The sequence below is a fragment of the Triturus cristatus genome, chromosome 1_2, assembly GCF_964204655.1.
Source record: "Triturus cristatus chromosome 1_2, aTriCri1.1, whole genome shotgun sequence".
NCBI classification, from domain to species: Eukaryota; Metazoa; Chordata; class Amphibia; order Caudata; family Salamandridae; genus Triturus; species Triturus cristatus.
Window position 1 is genome coordinate 1,045,122,894 of NC_140580.1, and position 14,982 is coordinate 1,045,137,875.

Sequence of the window (14,982 nt, forward strand, 5' to 3'; positions counted from 1 at the left end):
GGAAGGAACTGCAAAATGGGGATGTGACATCATCACAGCAACCACTTAACCTAATCTTCTGGCCGAAGTAATGGCTAACAGAAAAGCAGTTTTAACCGACACCTACATCAAATCTGCCTCATGAAAAGGTTCAAAAGGGAACATTTCCAATCCCTGAAAAATTGTAAGTAAGTCTCAGGAAGGTACAATAACTGGTGTTACTGGTTTTGGTAGCCAAAAAATCTTAAATAAACGTAGAACTAAAGGAACAATCATATCCAATTCCCACTTAGACCTATGACAAGCCTTAACTTCTGCCCACTGGGTGGCTGGAGTAGCTGGAGGTAGAGTCTTCAAAAACCCATTCTCAGAAACTTAAGAATCCGAAAGGAAGTAATAGTGAGAACCAAAGGTGACAAGGCCAGAAAGGAGTTATCATGATCACTGATACCTTCTCCACCTGAATCTTCTGCAGCACCCTGAGAAGAAAAATAATTGGAGGGAATACTACAGAAGACCTGGGGGCAGGTGACTGAAAGACCATCCATTGCCCAGGCTTGATAGCAAACTACTTCCAAACAAAATATTGGAAGAAGGGCATTGTTGGGAGAGGCAAAAGGGTCTATCCATGGTTCCCCAGAGAGCTGACATATCTTGTGACAGACAAGACAAGAAAGATGGTAGAGAACTAAGGAGGGCAAATTGCAACTAAAGCTGTCGGCATGAAAATTGAGCTGTCCCTGAAAGAAAACTGATGTCATGGCAATGAGATTGGTCTCTACCCAAGAGATGATTAGGTTAGCCAGGTGGCTGCGAAGAGGACTGTGTGTTTCCCCTTAGGGATTCAGTTAACACAGTGCCACCCAATTGTCGGTACGGACCACTAGGTTTGCTCCTTGTAACTGTAGTTGAAAAATCTGAACCACTTCCCAAATTACTGCAAACACCCTCCAATTGGAGCAATAACCCTGTGCCCATCAGTGACCATTGACCCTTTCCCTCGAGAGGTCCCAAAGCTGTCCTCAGTCCCACAAACTGGCATCTATGGTCAACAAAATTGGTGCAGGGAGCTGAAACGCCACACCTTTTTCTAGATTGGGGGTTTGCAATCACCAGTTTAACTCCTAAACAAGAGTTTGAGACAGTGGAACCTGGGAATCCTAATTGACAAAGGACGGATTCCAATGGCCCAATGAATGATTGATGAGAGGCATGAGGTGTAATCGAGCCCATGGGGCCACTGCAGTTGTTGCCGCCAGAAGTCCCTGAACCGTCAACCAACACCTGGCTCGACCTGATGCCAGGGACATCAGTTTTTTCTAGTTCTCTTGTAGTGTCTTTATCCTGTTGGATTGAAGAAAAACTCCTCCTTTCAGCATATCGAAAATCGCTCCAATGAACTGCAGCCATTTAACTGGGTTATTTTGAGATTTCTAAAACTTAGTTCAGTCTGAACTCCAATTGTTGAAGTAGAGCAATGGTACCTTCTATCACTGCTTGTGCCTTAGGAAGAAAGAAAGCACAAACTAAGCAATCATCAAGGCATTGTAAGATTGAAAACCCTTTGAGTTGCTAACCCCCCACCACTGATGCTAATACCTTGGTGAAAGTCCGGGGAGCCACTGACAGACTGAATGGCAATCCCTGGAACTAATAATTTACCTCATTCACTTCAAATCTCATTAGTTGTTGGCTGTCAAGGTGAACTAGAATATAAAAAAATAGTCATTTTCTAAATCCAAAGTTGCCCAAAAAACTCCCGTCTGGATGAGGGGAAGGATGGATTGCAGAGTGATCATCTGAAACGGTATTAATTCACAAGCTTATTAAGTGCCTTCAGATCTAGGTGGCGCAAAAGAACTACCTGGTTTGTTGACTAAGAAGAAAATAGAATAAAACCCTTCTTTCCACTCGGTTTCTGGTACAGGCCAAACTGCCCTCTTAAGGAGTAGTCTCTCCATCCCTGTCTACATCGCATTCATCTTCTGCATGCCTCGTGTCCTGATAATGGAATCACACAAAACACCACTTCTGGAGGGAAGTTGACAATAGGAATCCTATATCTATGGAGAATAATTGGGAGACCCCATTGGTCTATTGTGTACAGGAGCCATTGTGGAAGGTAGTACTGAAGCCTGGCCCCAACCTCAGCCATGTCACTTTTGACTAGCTCATTGGCAGTTCTGAACTTGTTGTCGGGACTTATTGGCAAAGGCGGCTCTCCGACTACGAGCCCAGCCTCGAGAGGGACGCAAATTGTCCGTAGGACCATGAAAGCTGTGTTTTTGAAAAAAAAGATATCTTTCTTTGAAATAACTGAAAAGGCTTTCAAATCTTCCTCTTTTCAGGAGAAGTCTGGACTATAGTGTTTAGCGTGTCTCCAAACAGTTTGGGGCCTACAAAAGGCAGCCTATGTATTAGAGACTTCTGTGTTGAATCCAGTCGCCAAGACTTTGTCCACAGGGATCCGTGCCCCCCAATTGCCACCCCTGGCGAGGATGAAAAGGCCCATATGTTATCAAAAGTGACGTCCGTGAGGAACTGCGACAATATCTCAGTCTGGGCTAAAATGGGTATGGGATCACCCTGGTCCTGGAGACAATCAAACAGTTTCCTAAAGTCTTTTAGTAGAACCTTGGAGGCATATGCAGAGTATGTGTTGGCATGTATACCAAAATTGGAAGCTGCGTAAGTCCTCTTGAGAGTTGCCTCTACCTTCCTTTTAACAGGATCAGACAAGGTTGCTTCCTCTGGTGATAAAGAGAAAGAAGAAGCCATGGATGCCAAAATTGAATTCATCATTGAGACCTGGGGATATTGATTGGCAAATTGTGCAATAAGATACCTCTTAATCAAAAGTTGAGGAATAATCTGTTTATGAATATCCTTCCATTTCTTCACAATTATTTCCTTAATAAGGGAAGATCACCCACAAAAGAGGTACTGTGTTCCAAATAAAACCCCTCCTTATTCAGGGTTTATGGGTCAAAGCCAAAGACTTCACAAATATGTGCCAACATTTCTGACAACACCTTCTCTTGCACATATTTCCCCTCTGGTGAATTGTCCAGATCATCATTAGTATTCCCCGTCTGCTTTTTAGCTTGTGGCTCATTCATGACAGCTTATACTGCCTTCTTAATTAAATCTTGGAGATGTGTCCTAGATATCAGCAGAAGCTCATCTTCCCCCAAATCCTGAACGTGTTTCCTCTTCTGCACAGCTTTCCCCACAGGAACAGCAGAACGATCCTCCATACTATCCATGGCCACACTTGCAAAAAGCAGGAAGTAAGTAGTGCTAAAGGCACAACTTCCTATTTATAGTTGTTTCTAGGCAACCACGTCTCCGCAACTTGAGGGCAGATGCATCAAAGGGTTTTGCCTATTCTGTGTCTATGGGAAAATGTGTTCATGCATATGGCCCTTGGAGACTTGGCTGCATAAAAATAATGCACCTCTTCTCCAGGGTTGTGTGTCTTCAGAAGCACCACCGCTTGCAGCACTTGATTGGCCCACCTGCGGACCACAAGCAGGGCTCTCCACCCCAGACAAGCACATGCACGAGGAGTATGGCCGTGAACGGTGCGCTTATAACTCACATGGTGAGTTTCATTTTGTTTTAAATATAGACAATATACAAAATAAACAAGTGTGTCTCTTACCTGTCTCAGACACAAGGTGGGCATGGAGGAGGGAGGGAGGAGTCTTTACTGTTTTTTGTCAAAATAGAAGAAAGACTAGCGTGTAGCAAGGCCTGTCTGGAGACAGGACTGCTTCCTACTGTAATAGCTGGGATGAGGAGGAGGTCCTATGAGAGGGTAATGTAGTATTCCCAAACTAGGAACTCTGCATTTGCTCTTCCATGTTCAGCCATATTCACCTATATTAGATGGAATAGAGGCTGTCAAGAATAGCGTCTATCGCTTCCCTTTGTTATTGGCTCTTGTCAGAGTGCATGTGAAATTTCAGGTGATAAAACAGATGTCATCTCCATTAGCCCATATCAAATTGTTTTCTGCAGTATAGCGTCACTCACTGCTGGTTGCTCAGCTGAATAAAAATCATAAGATGATTCTCACTACGATGATGTCCAAGATTAAGCATGAAGAATGTCCCTCCCTAAGCCAGACACCAAGAATGGGAATGAGACCATTACATTTTAAAGATTTTGAAAACATAAAAGTAATTTTAAGAAGACTTTGTTTGGTTCATTGTATTTTTATGGGATGGCAAATGCCCTGTATTTCGCTTTTAAAAGTAGAATATAAGCACTGATGTGCTGAAGCACTTCATGCTAAGTAATATCATGTAAATGCACTCAGAGCAGGCACACTGCCAATGACTTGTTTTCTATGGATGCACAATGAAGTTTTTTTTAATGAACTGTAGGTATTTCTAAAAAATCAAAACCAAGTTTTGTATTCAATGTATTAAGAGTTGGATCTAATATTGAGGATATGTTAATAGATAGTGATTTTTGTATGTGATTTACCGAAACTACTAGATATACGTTAAATGTACAAGTCAATCATGGCCTTGCTAATCAGATAATAATATATTTATTCTCAGCAGTTTTGCCAAGGGGATTACTCAGAAAGTTAATTTAGTAGGATAGGAGTCCATTGGAGGGGTGGGGCAAGAAATAGTGGGGGATATTCTCAAAAACGTGTGATAACTACCGCAAAAGTAGCATAATGCAACCCTTCACATCACAGTCAATTGCCGGAAAATAACTCTGTGTTAACGTGGCATTCACAAGCCGGCGGCACCATGCGATAGGCTCATGAGAACACGTCAAATATCCGCGAGAAAGTCATTGTGCAAAAATGTGAAACACGAACGCAAAAAGAGCTACAATTTCGCCAATTGCGATCCAAAATCATGCGAAAACCAGCGACAGGCCTGCAATTCCCATGCGTCATGCAGGAAAATGCACCATAAAAGCAACAAAAAAACACACCAAAACCAAAAGAAACTGCGTAGCACCATGGATGCCCCGGACCGAGTGCAGAGGGTAACACGAACCCCACAAGCCCCACAGACCACCAGCAAGGAACAACGGTGTCGGGGAAGGCCAAGGAGAAGAGGGAAAGGAAGATGGAGTGCAGTCCGCAGGAAAAAAAATCAGCGCCACGGAGGTGACAGAACACTACCATCAACTGTACGTCAATATGACAAACGTGAATGCAGTCGGAGTGCTGAGGAGGTGTACGGAGGAGGACAAGATGAGCTGGCATGAAGTGAAAAGTCAAACCAAGCACAAACCCTCTGCCAACAGGAAGGCAGCAAAGGTGACTGGAGGTAGGAGTCGTGCGCCAAGGGAGGAGCAGGAGCAAATGGAGGCCACAGTCATCAGGGTGGTGATTGTGCAAGGAGTTGGGAGTACAGACACAGCTCAATAGGACCTGACACAACAGGGTGAGTAATGACCAGGGACTGGGGGGACGGGATGACGGGCAGAATGGCACACATGCACGACAACGTGTAGCACACTGCACACCCACAATGACCCTGGATCATGACCCTCATCCTTGTGGCACACTGCAGCACACACACAGAGTAATCACAGCACATCCCACGACAATGCGATACAAAGTGCAACACTGACACTTCAGAACAGAGGACCCAACTGGGTCCGCCCATGCACAGAAACAGGCCAATCACATCTAACAAAGCAGGAAACTGTGAGATGGGAATGTACGTGTACAAACTCACATCCGTCATGTAGTCCACATGTCGACTGTCCCGCCTCAAATTGCAGCACCTCCCAAACAGTCACAATATACATTGTCAAACAGTCTGCATGTAAACAAGAACAATGCGCCAAAATAAATGTCAACACAATGTCAACATGCATCCCCCCTTCAAATTGCAGAGGGACAAACAACACCTCCAGCAGAGCAGACCAGACAACTCATCAGTGATGCTGGAGAGGACCACCACACCTCCGACACCGAGGCCCTACAACAGCTCATGGACATCTTAGGCAACCCACCCCCAGGAGCAGGGCAGTCAAGCTACATAGAGGAGACCCGAGCCCCTGCACAGACCACACAGCAGGAAGCACCCGCCACCATGGCTGGCTCCCAACACTCCACCGAGGGACACATCGCATTCCAATGCCAGGTGTCAGAATGCCAAAAGGAGGTAGCTGAACAGGTGCGGGTGGGGTCAGAGCTCATGGAAGCCGAACTAGATCACACACGTGGGTGTCTCAGTCCCATCAGGGACCACCTACACCCCACAAAGGAGACCCACACTGCGACAGAGACACATGCATTTGCACATGTCCTGTAATGAACCATGCCCAGAGCCCCGGAATTTTCATTCACACACCCCCACCAGACCTTCGTACGACAGCCCAGTCCACTCCCCTTACGTAGAGTGGGTGACGACAAAGCTACACGGCCAAGGTCCTACCCGCTGCCAGCGGGGACATGGTTGTGGCCACTGTACACAGCACAATGTAATGTTGTAGGGCCCGGGGCCCTCATGCATACATTATAACCACACAGACGCACGCAGATAGTTTGTGGGACTGCCTACAGGCACCTGCGCCCGGCCCCTTTATTGGCAGGGTCACTTGTACAGTGACTCCTGTGCTGGACGTGTGTGGGTTGAGTGTAAGCCAGCCACAATGAGTGGTTGGTGCTGGCAACAACTACAACAGTGAACACCATCAAAACGGAAACGGAAAACACCAGCATTACAGAGATAACTGTGAAGCATCGTGGTGTTAGCCGGAGCAAGTTCAGAGGTCACCCAATGAGCAAACAGAAGTGCCCATGAGCCGTGATGCACTGAGTCAGTGGCACCTGTAGTGCTGACCAGGGTTCAGGTAGATGATGGCATCCACGACAGTTGTGAGCAGCCCTGATAGTCTGGCAGTAAGACATTTTCAAATCTGGCAGTTGGTGTTTGGAGGTGGTCCTGGCGGGGGTGGTGTGTGCCTCCTGTGGTGATGCGGCGTCCGGGCCGGTCAGGACATGATTTGACGTGTGATCCCTGTTGGACCGCTGTTGAGGCCGGAGTCAGCGGACAGCGCAGGGCCACAGACACATGGTGTTGATGACCCAAGGCCATCTTCCCAGAGGCCATCCAATATCCCAGCAGACAGGGTCCCTGACTTGAGCTGCACAGAGTTAGTGGCCACGGATGCACTGCGGCCAGCACAGGCACACCGCCACGGGACGGTGACTTGCGGTGAAGTGAGATAGGGCCACGCGAGCTGAGCAGGTCCTCATCGACGTCCGAGGTGAATGTGGCAGAGGGTTGCGGGGGACAGCGGTAGGTGCCCTCCAGGGCATGATGCAGCGGGTGGAAGCCGTCCGGAAGCGGCCAATGGAGGAGTGGAATGCTACTGCCTCATTTTTGCCACCAAGTCAGTTTCACCGACAAGATGATGACTACACCCCCAGTCCATAGACTCAGTCGCCACCAAAGTTCAACCAGAAAATGTCCATGGATGTCGGGGAACAGACTTAGTGGCACCGAAGCTGAAAGGGTATGCAGTCTGCGATGAGGCAAGTACAATGAGATAAAGACTGCCATAAATAAATCAAGACTTAGTTCACAATGTGTGACCTACTCGACCGCAGTGTAGGCCCGAGGCAGCATCAGCGCGGGACAACTGCTGTTCAGCGAGCTCCTCCTGGAGCCCTAACACATGACGTTGAAATGGCATGTGGGGGTGACTTGTGGTTGACGGAGGTAGGAGCACCTGAGCTGAGCGGGTGTTCTGTCAGCAACGATGCCATGTCCTGCCTGGTACAGACTGGAATGGATTGGTGTGAGGCCTGCTGGACCGCAGTCTAGGCTGAAGGCATAATCATCATGGGCCCACAGACACATTGGCTCGAGATACACAGAGTTAATGACACCAGGGCAGTTGTCGGTAGTGTTCGATCACCTCCATAACAATGGTCCTTTTTTCCTCTTGAATGAAATGCGTCATCCTCTTACATCTCTCCTTGCGTGCAATGATATGTAGTCTGCCATTGAAAAATTAAGACTCAGTCCCAAATGTGTGACTGACTCGAGCGCAGTGTGGCCGGAGGGCAGTAGTCCGCGTGGACCCACAGACAAGTGTGGTTGGAATGCTATACACAGACTTGGTGTCACCACATCGAAGGGAGTATAGTGATATAAAATCAGCCATAGTTAATGTTCTCTGCCATAGTGTAATCAAGACTCAGTCCCAAATGTGTGACCTACTAGTCTGCTGTGTATGCTGGTGGAGTACATCAATGAGAAAGGAGTACTGCGGGACTGTGTCGCGGAGGCCGTGATGGTCTTAGGAGGCTGCCAGGGTCACGGCACTGGGGCTTGGAGTTTGCACCGGCACGTGGTGGGCCCTCTTTGAAACACGCCGGTGTCGGCAGGTGTGCATTGAGGCCTGGGTGTGCAGGGCCGGGTAGGACTGGTTCGGGGACCGGCTTCCCGGGATGCAGCAGGAGCACAGGATCGCAGGCAACACCGCTCATGGCATCGGCCTCGTGGCGGGGTGAGGGGCGCCGCCCTGGCAGAGACGTTGGGCACTCCAGAAGAGAACCACGCCCAGAGTTACATGCTTTTTATTCACACCCCTACGCTGGCCTGGCATACGCCTGGCCAGCCTGCTCCGCTCACGCTTACAGGGGGGGACGTAACAAGCTACATTTCCGGGATCTTCCCCACTGGCTGGGGTGACATGGTTGCGTACACTGTCCACTACACTCCAGACACCAGTGGTGTATGTCGACATGGATATGTGTGTGGTCTGCATAATGCAGTCTGGCCATCACATCCACGCCACACTTGGCATTGTGTACATTCTCATTCATAGGTCACTTGCCTCCTTCGCACATGCTTGGTCCCCACCTCTTCCCACAATTTGCTATCGTGTGGCTGAGGTGCCATGCCGTTGATGGCTTATGTGCATGGCTGGCCCAGGTTGCCACAGTAAGTCATGCTGTCATGTCTGGTGGGTGGGCATGTTGTTTGGCATGTTGCTTGTGTGCTTGTGACGTGTGCATTCCCAGTGTTGTGATTTGCATGAATGTGCAGTTGAGGTGTGTGGTGTGTTCATGTGGTACTTGCCAACGAGCAGTGCATTTCGGTAGGTGCCAGCCTGGAAGCGCTGGTTGATGATGGACTGTCGGAAGATGTAGGACTCATGCACACTGCCTGGGTGGTTGGTGTCGAGGTTGGTGGGGATTTCCCGGTGGTTCACTGTTGCCTGCACATTGATAGAATATGTGTGCTTAAGGTTGCGGTTGTTGTGTGCAGTTTTGCCAGGGTGCACAAGTAGGACATATGTGCAGTCAATTGCCCCCTGGCATGTGCGGGAAGCCAGCTATGGTGTAGACGCCTTGTTTGGTCTTCAGCTGTTCCTGGCAGTGTGGGGGAAGTATAGGTAGTGTGGTACCAAGCTGATGATGGCATCCGAGACAGTTGTGGGGAACGTGGATTGGGCTGGCTGTGAGACTCCTCTGACTCTGGCAGTTGTTGGTTGGAAGGTACCAGAGGCCAATAGGTGCAGCACAGCCAGCAACTTTGTCTGAGGTGGGATGTTGGTTGTCCGCTGTGTTGGTGCCATCTACCTGTGGGCAATGGTGGTCAGGATGTGTGGGATGGTTGTCCTTTTGAGCCTGTGGTGGGCACTGACATTCTCTGGTGTTGGGCCTGTGAGGCTGGTGCGTTTTCTGAAGGTCCGCTGTCTTTGTCTGCGCTGCCCCTGTGGTGGTCTGGAAGGGTCCGGGGGGAGGGGTGCCGGTCTTGGTGGTGGTGGTGGTGTGTGTTGTGGCCCTGTTGGGGCTCCAGGCTGCATGATCAGTGGCTCCATGGCATCTGTTGGTCTTCGGGTGTTGCTGTGGTCTGGGCTCCCTTTTCTGGTGTCGGTCGTTGCCTGACTTTGCACCAGGTCAGAGCAGGTGTTAGTTTCCTGCTACTAACGCACCTTATCGCATGTTTTGTGTTCTTATCGCCGATCTGGCTGGTTGTTGAGAATGTTGAGGTGTGGTATTGTCGCTGCTTTTTGCTCGGGAACACCTACTCTGCTTCTCATTAGCTTTAGTTGCCGGGGTCATCTGTGGAAATGTTTTTTGAGGATGCTATCGCAGGAAAACTAGTGATATCGACTGTTTGCACCAGCTTGTGAATAGTGTGATTGATTTATCGCGACTTTGGCTGTGCTAAAGTGCCGATAGATCCTTGAGAATATGCCCCATAGTCTCACGTTAAGGAAAACAGCAAATCACGTTAGCCTATATGCCTAATGCTGATGTGAAGAATTTTAATTAAACAATAGTTAGTAATGAAAAGCTTTACATAGCACAGACGTGTCACCTCGATCACTTCAGATTACAGCAGAGTACAGCCTGACATGAGAAAGGCTCTAAATCCAGCCAGTATTTCTACGTCTGCAAATAAATATTTAAATAGTAAAGGCTGAAACAGCAAGGCCCTGAGGAACTTTACACATATTCTTAACGAATCCAGTTCAGGAAGATTACATCTTGACCTTCTTTGATTGGTCACTAAGGAAAAGTCAACCAGTTCCAGGCTTTGCCCTGTAGATCGATATTTCTACAATGATATTGCAGCAGTGCCCCAGTCATATTAGAATGGCAGCAGGGGGGCGTGGCCTGAGGCGTCAAGATGGCGGTTGGACCCCCTCCGTCATCCGCCTCTAATCAACCCGTCTGCCGCTGCCATTCATACCTCTCTGCCATCCTCCGGGGTTTTCGGCCCCATTAGCTGGTTTTTGGTGCTTCTGGTGGGGGCGGCGAGGTCTCCGCCGTCCCGTTCTGCGTCTTACCTGCGGCCTGGAAATCCTAAAATGGCGGCCTCCTGGAAGCGGCGCCCGTGAGCTGGGACCTGCGCCTGGTTGGATCGCGGCCGGGCTCCCTTAGGTGCTGCGGGAGCCCTGCGGAGGTGGACTGGACTGCTCTCCCCCCTTCCATCCTCCTCGCTGGTGCCTCGCCGATCATCTTGCGGTGGTGCTGCGGCCACGTTGGATTCGGCCCCCGCGTGGTCGGACCCGCAGGGGCAGGGGCCGAGCTGTACCTTCCTCAACTTGTGGACCGACCCGGTGTTCCGCGAGGCCTGACTGGAGAGGATCCTTCTGGCGTCGGCCTGGTGAGTTTGGGCTGCGGCGATCGGCTACCGGGAGCGGGCAGCGGCATGGGGGGTGTGCACGTGCCCACCTGCAGCGGCGGCCTTCCTTTGCACTTTGGCTCCGACCTGCCCGGGGGGAAGGGGGCACTGATGCTCCGGGGCGGCGGCTGCCTGTCTCTGCCCCGGGCCTTCTGCTTGGGCCTGAGCCGCCCCCGACAGTGAGCCTTTGGAGGTTTCAGGAGGTGCAGTGGGGCTCGGCTGCCGCGGTCAGGCAGTGGTGTAGAGGGGCCGATCCGGTCCTGATCCTTCCTTCATCCAGCTTGGAGTCCTGGAGGTGGGGCCGTCGGACGGACTTGTGTTTGGGGGGCATGAGTGCTCCTGTGCTACGTCCCTGATCGGCTGCTATTGTCGGGCAGCGGGGGAAGAGTGATGAGGCTGGCCAGGCATTCTTTCCCTCTCATTGTAGCACGACATGTTCCTCGGGGCAGTTTCCTAGCCTATCCTGCCTAGCTGAGGGCCCTTCGCCTGCAGGGACTTGTACTGACAGAACTGTTCCGTCATCCTCTCCAGGGTCCCCTGGGGTCATCTAGGGACCCCTGTCATTGCTTGCTGCGACGCTGGTTCCTACGCCCCCCCTGTCTTCCCCGCTCTGCGGTGACACGGAGGCCCGGTCTTCCTCCAGGGGGTGGGGGTGATATTGGTTCACTAGCCCCTCTTCAGCTCTTGGTGTTCTCTTTTCCCCCCTGCCGCAAACCACGACTCTCACTGAGGGGTCCGCGCCTGGAGGTGTCGGCCTGGGGCTGGGAGGTGACGGTTGGCCCTTCTCTGCTCCGACCGGCTTGGGTTGGTTGCGGAGCCTCTTTGCGGGGTGCGGGTCCCCTGCGGCCCCCACCGATACATAGGTACTCGCTTGGAGATGGGGCTGGTCCCGCCGGGAATGGAGCTTGTGTCGTTGACCCGTCGGGGCCGCTGCCGCCTAGCACGGTCTAGCCGCCTTCCCCTGGAGTGCTCTCTTCTCCGCAGTGATACCGGGGGGTGGAACGGAGCACCCAGGTCTGAGTATTGACGATCTGGGTGTCCGGCCCCCCACGCCCTTCCTTTTGGGACTGCTGTTCGGCCTTTTGCCCGGGCGGTGATCAGGCCCCGTCTTTGGTGGTGATGGGCAGGACTCGCGCCTTGCAGACCTCTGGCCTGCCAACCCAGACGAAAATGGACCAGTTTACTACGTCAGGCCGCGATCCCGGAGGAGGGGCTCCTGATGCGCTGACCCTCGCGGGGGGCGATCTCTCCGCGATCCTTCAGGCGATAGGCGCGTCACAGGCCTCAGTCAAAAACAAGATCGGCGAGGTGAGGGTGGAAATGGCCCTTATTCGTCAGGACCTGCGCAATGCCACGGAGCGCATTTCGGAGGCTGAATCCCTATCTCCTTGGCTGAAGACGACATTGGCCAACTTAAGTCCCAAGTGGCCCGCCTCCAGACTCAGACCTTGGAGCTCCACCGACGAGCCGAAGATGCTGAAAACCGATCGAGGAGAAACAACCTACGCCTGATCGTCTTTCCTGAAGGGGCCGAGCAGGGCCACGCGGACACGTTCGTGGAGAACTGGGTGCGTTCATGGATGCCTCACGAGTCCCTTTCGCCATGGTTCGCTATAGAGCGTGCTCATCGCTCCCGCCCACCCTATTATTTTAAGGATCCTCATTTTCTGGGACAGAGACGCCATTCTCAGGACAGCTAGGGCGCAAGGTTCACTGTTGTTCCAAAACAATAGGATCATGGTCTTTCCGGACTACACCAGGGAGGTGCAGGCTCAACATCGGACATACGCGGATGTCAAACAGAAGCTTCGCAACCTGGGCCTGCGCTACCGTCTCCTATTCCCGGCCCGGCTCAGGGTTGTCTTCCAAGACAAGACATTCTTCTTTGATGACCCCCAGGCGGCATCGACCTGGCTCATGGAGGAGCGGCACCTTTTGAGTCGGCCAGTTCCCTCCCATACAGGGCAGGACCCTGCGCAGTCCCGTATGACCATGCCGAAGCCCCAGAGACGCAGGACCAGGTCCCACATGAAGAGTGACCGTCGGCCCAGCGCCCTCCCTCTTGTGCATCAACTCAGAGGTCAGCTTCTCCCAGCCCGAATACCTCCCAGATTGATTCGAGCCAGCTCCCTGATCCCTCCATGGCCTTGTGCCCGGCCATATCTGACTCCGACCTGTCTAAGAGCCCCGTGCTCCTTGGAACCGGGGACGACAAGGGGACTTGAACTCTGGCCTACAGAAAGGCTTTCTACTCAGCCTCTTACATGGCTCCTGTACCCATGAATGTTATTCTGTCTCTGTATTGGGAGCGATTTATGCTTGATATATTCCTGTTATGCAAACTGCTTCGTATTTCACTGTTGGGTTCTACTGGAGTTTTCCTGTTGCTGGAATGTTCTCATGATAATTGCAGCTGATGACGTTTATCTATCCGACTCTATGGAGGGGAGGCCCATCTCCGCTTTGTCCATGTTCAGCTAACCGTTTTAGCTTAGCAGTTAGACTCATTGGTGGGTTGTTGTTGCATGTTGTTTTTCCTTCTAGGGCGACAGATGCTTCATCTTCAGAAGTGTAGGGTGGGGGGTGTTGGGGGCAAGGGAGGGGGGTAGACCGTTGCCTCCCGTTTGTTTGTTGTTTTCCGACAGCTACGGGCCGCTGTTTTTTGTTTTTCTTGGCAGAGATCTATGCACGTCCACTTATGCTGATGACCTGGGATTTACTGAATCGCACCACTTTCACCCACTGACACTGACCATGATCCGCTGCCTCCCTTGGGATCCGGGTCAACCTGCGCTTGCGGTCCCCTCACCACACATTATCTGCCCAGATGGAGTCTACCCTAAATAGACCCCTCCATGTCCTGTCATGGAATGTCAACGGCCTCTTGGACCGCATAAAACGCACTGTCATCCTACATAGCACTCAGCGACATGCGCCTGATATCCTGTTCCTCCAAGAAACGCATCTTCTGGGTTCCAAAAATAGTTTTCTTGCCCGGTATGGGTTTGATAGGGTCTGGCACTCCGGTTTCACACGGGGAGTACCTGGGGGGTTGCCATACTGCTCCGGAAGGGTCTTCCTTTCACCCTGGCGCAGGCGGAGATAGACGCCCACGGCCGGTATGTGGCCCTGACGGGTAAGGTCGAGCGACACCTCTTTAACCTCCTCTGTTTGTATGTCCCTCCCGTCACCATGGCCTCTGCCCTTCGCCGTCTCACACTTGTTATTTCCTCGTTTCCCCAAGGTCTGACAGTCATTGGAGGCGATTTCAACGCTGTTCTGCAACCTTCCTGCGACGCGTCGGGTGTTCCCTCAGCACCACGCATTGCCTCTGCTAGGCGCTTGTCTGACTGGTCATCTGCACTGGGTCTATGTGATGCTTGGAGGGTGTGGAACCCCCGTCTTGAACAATACACTCACACTTCGGCGGCCCATCACATCCACTCCCGAATTGATTTATTTTTGCTGCCAGACCCAGATTGCCAATTGATGGCCGGGGCTATCATCCTTTCCCGAGGCATTTCAGATCACTCCCCCGTCTCCCTCCGTCTCAGGAATTCCCCTGATAGCATCCGCACGGTGTGGAGGATGAATGCCTGGTTCTTACAAGATCCCGAATTTGTCAAGGCCCTCAGGCAGGAACTGGGGCATTACTTCTCGACCAACAAAGGCTTGGTCCCCTCGCCGGGTACGCTATGGGAGGCCGGCAAGGCTACTATACGGGGAGTGGCTAGAGGCCTGGTCCATGCAAAGCGCGCAGAGCGGACCGCTCGACTGGTGCAGCTAGAGGCTTACGCAGCCCAGCTGGGAGGGGCCCAGGCTAGCTCCGACAGCGCTGTGTCTGCTCGGCAACTTGCACTGATCC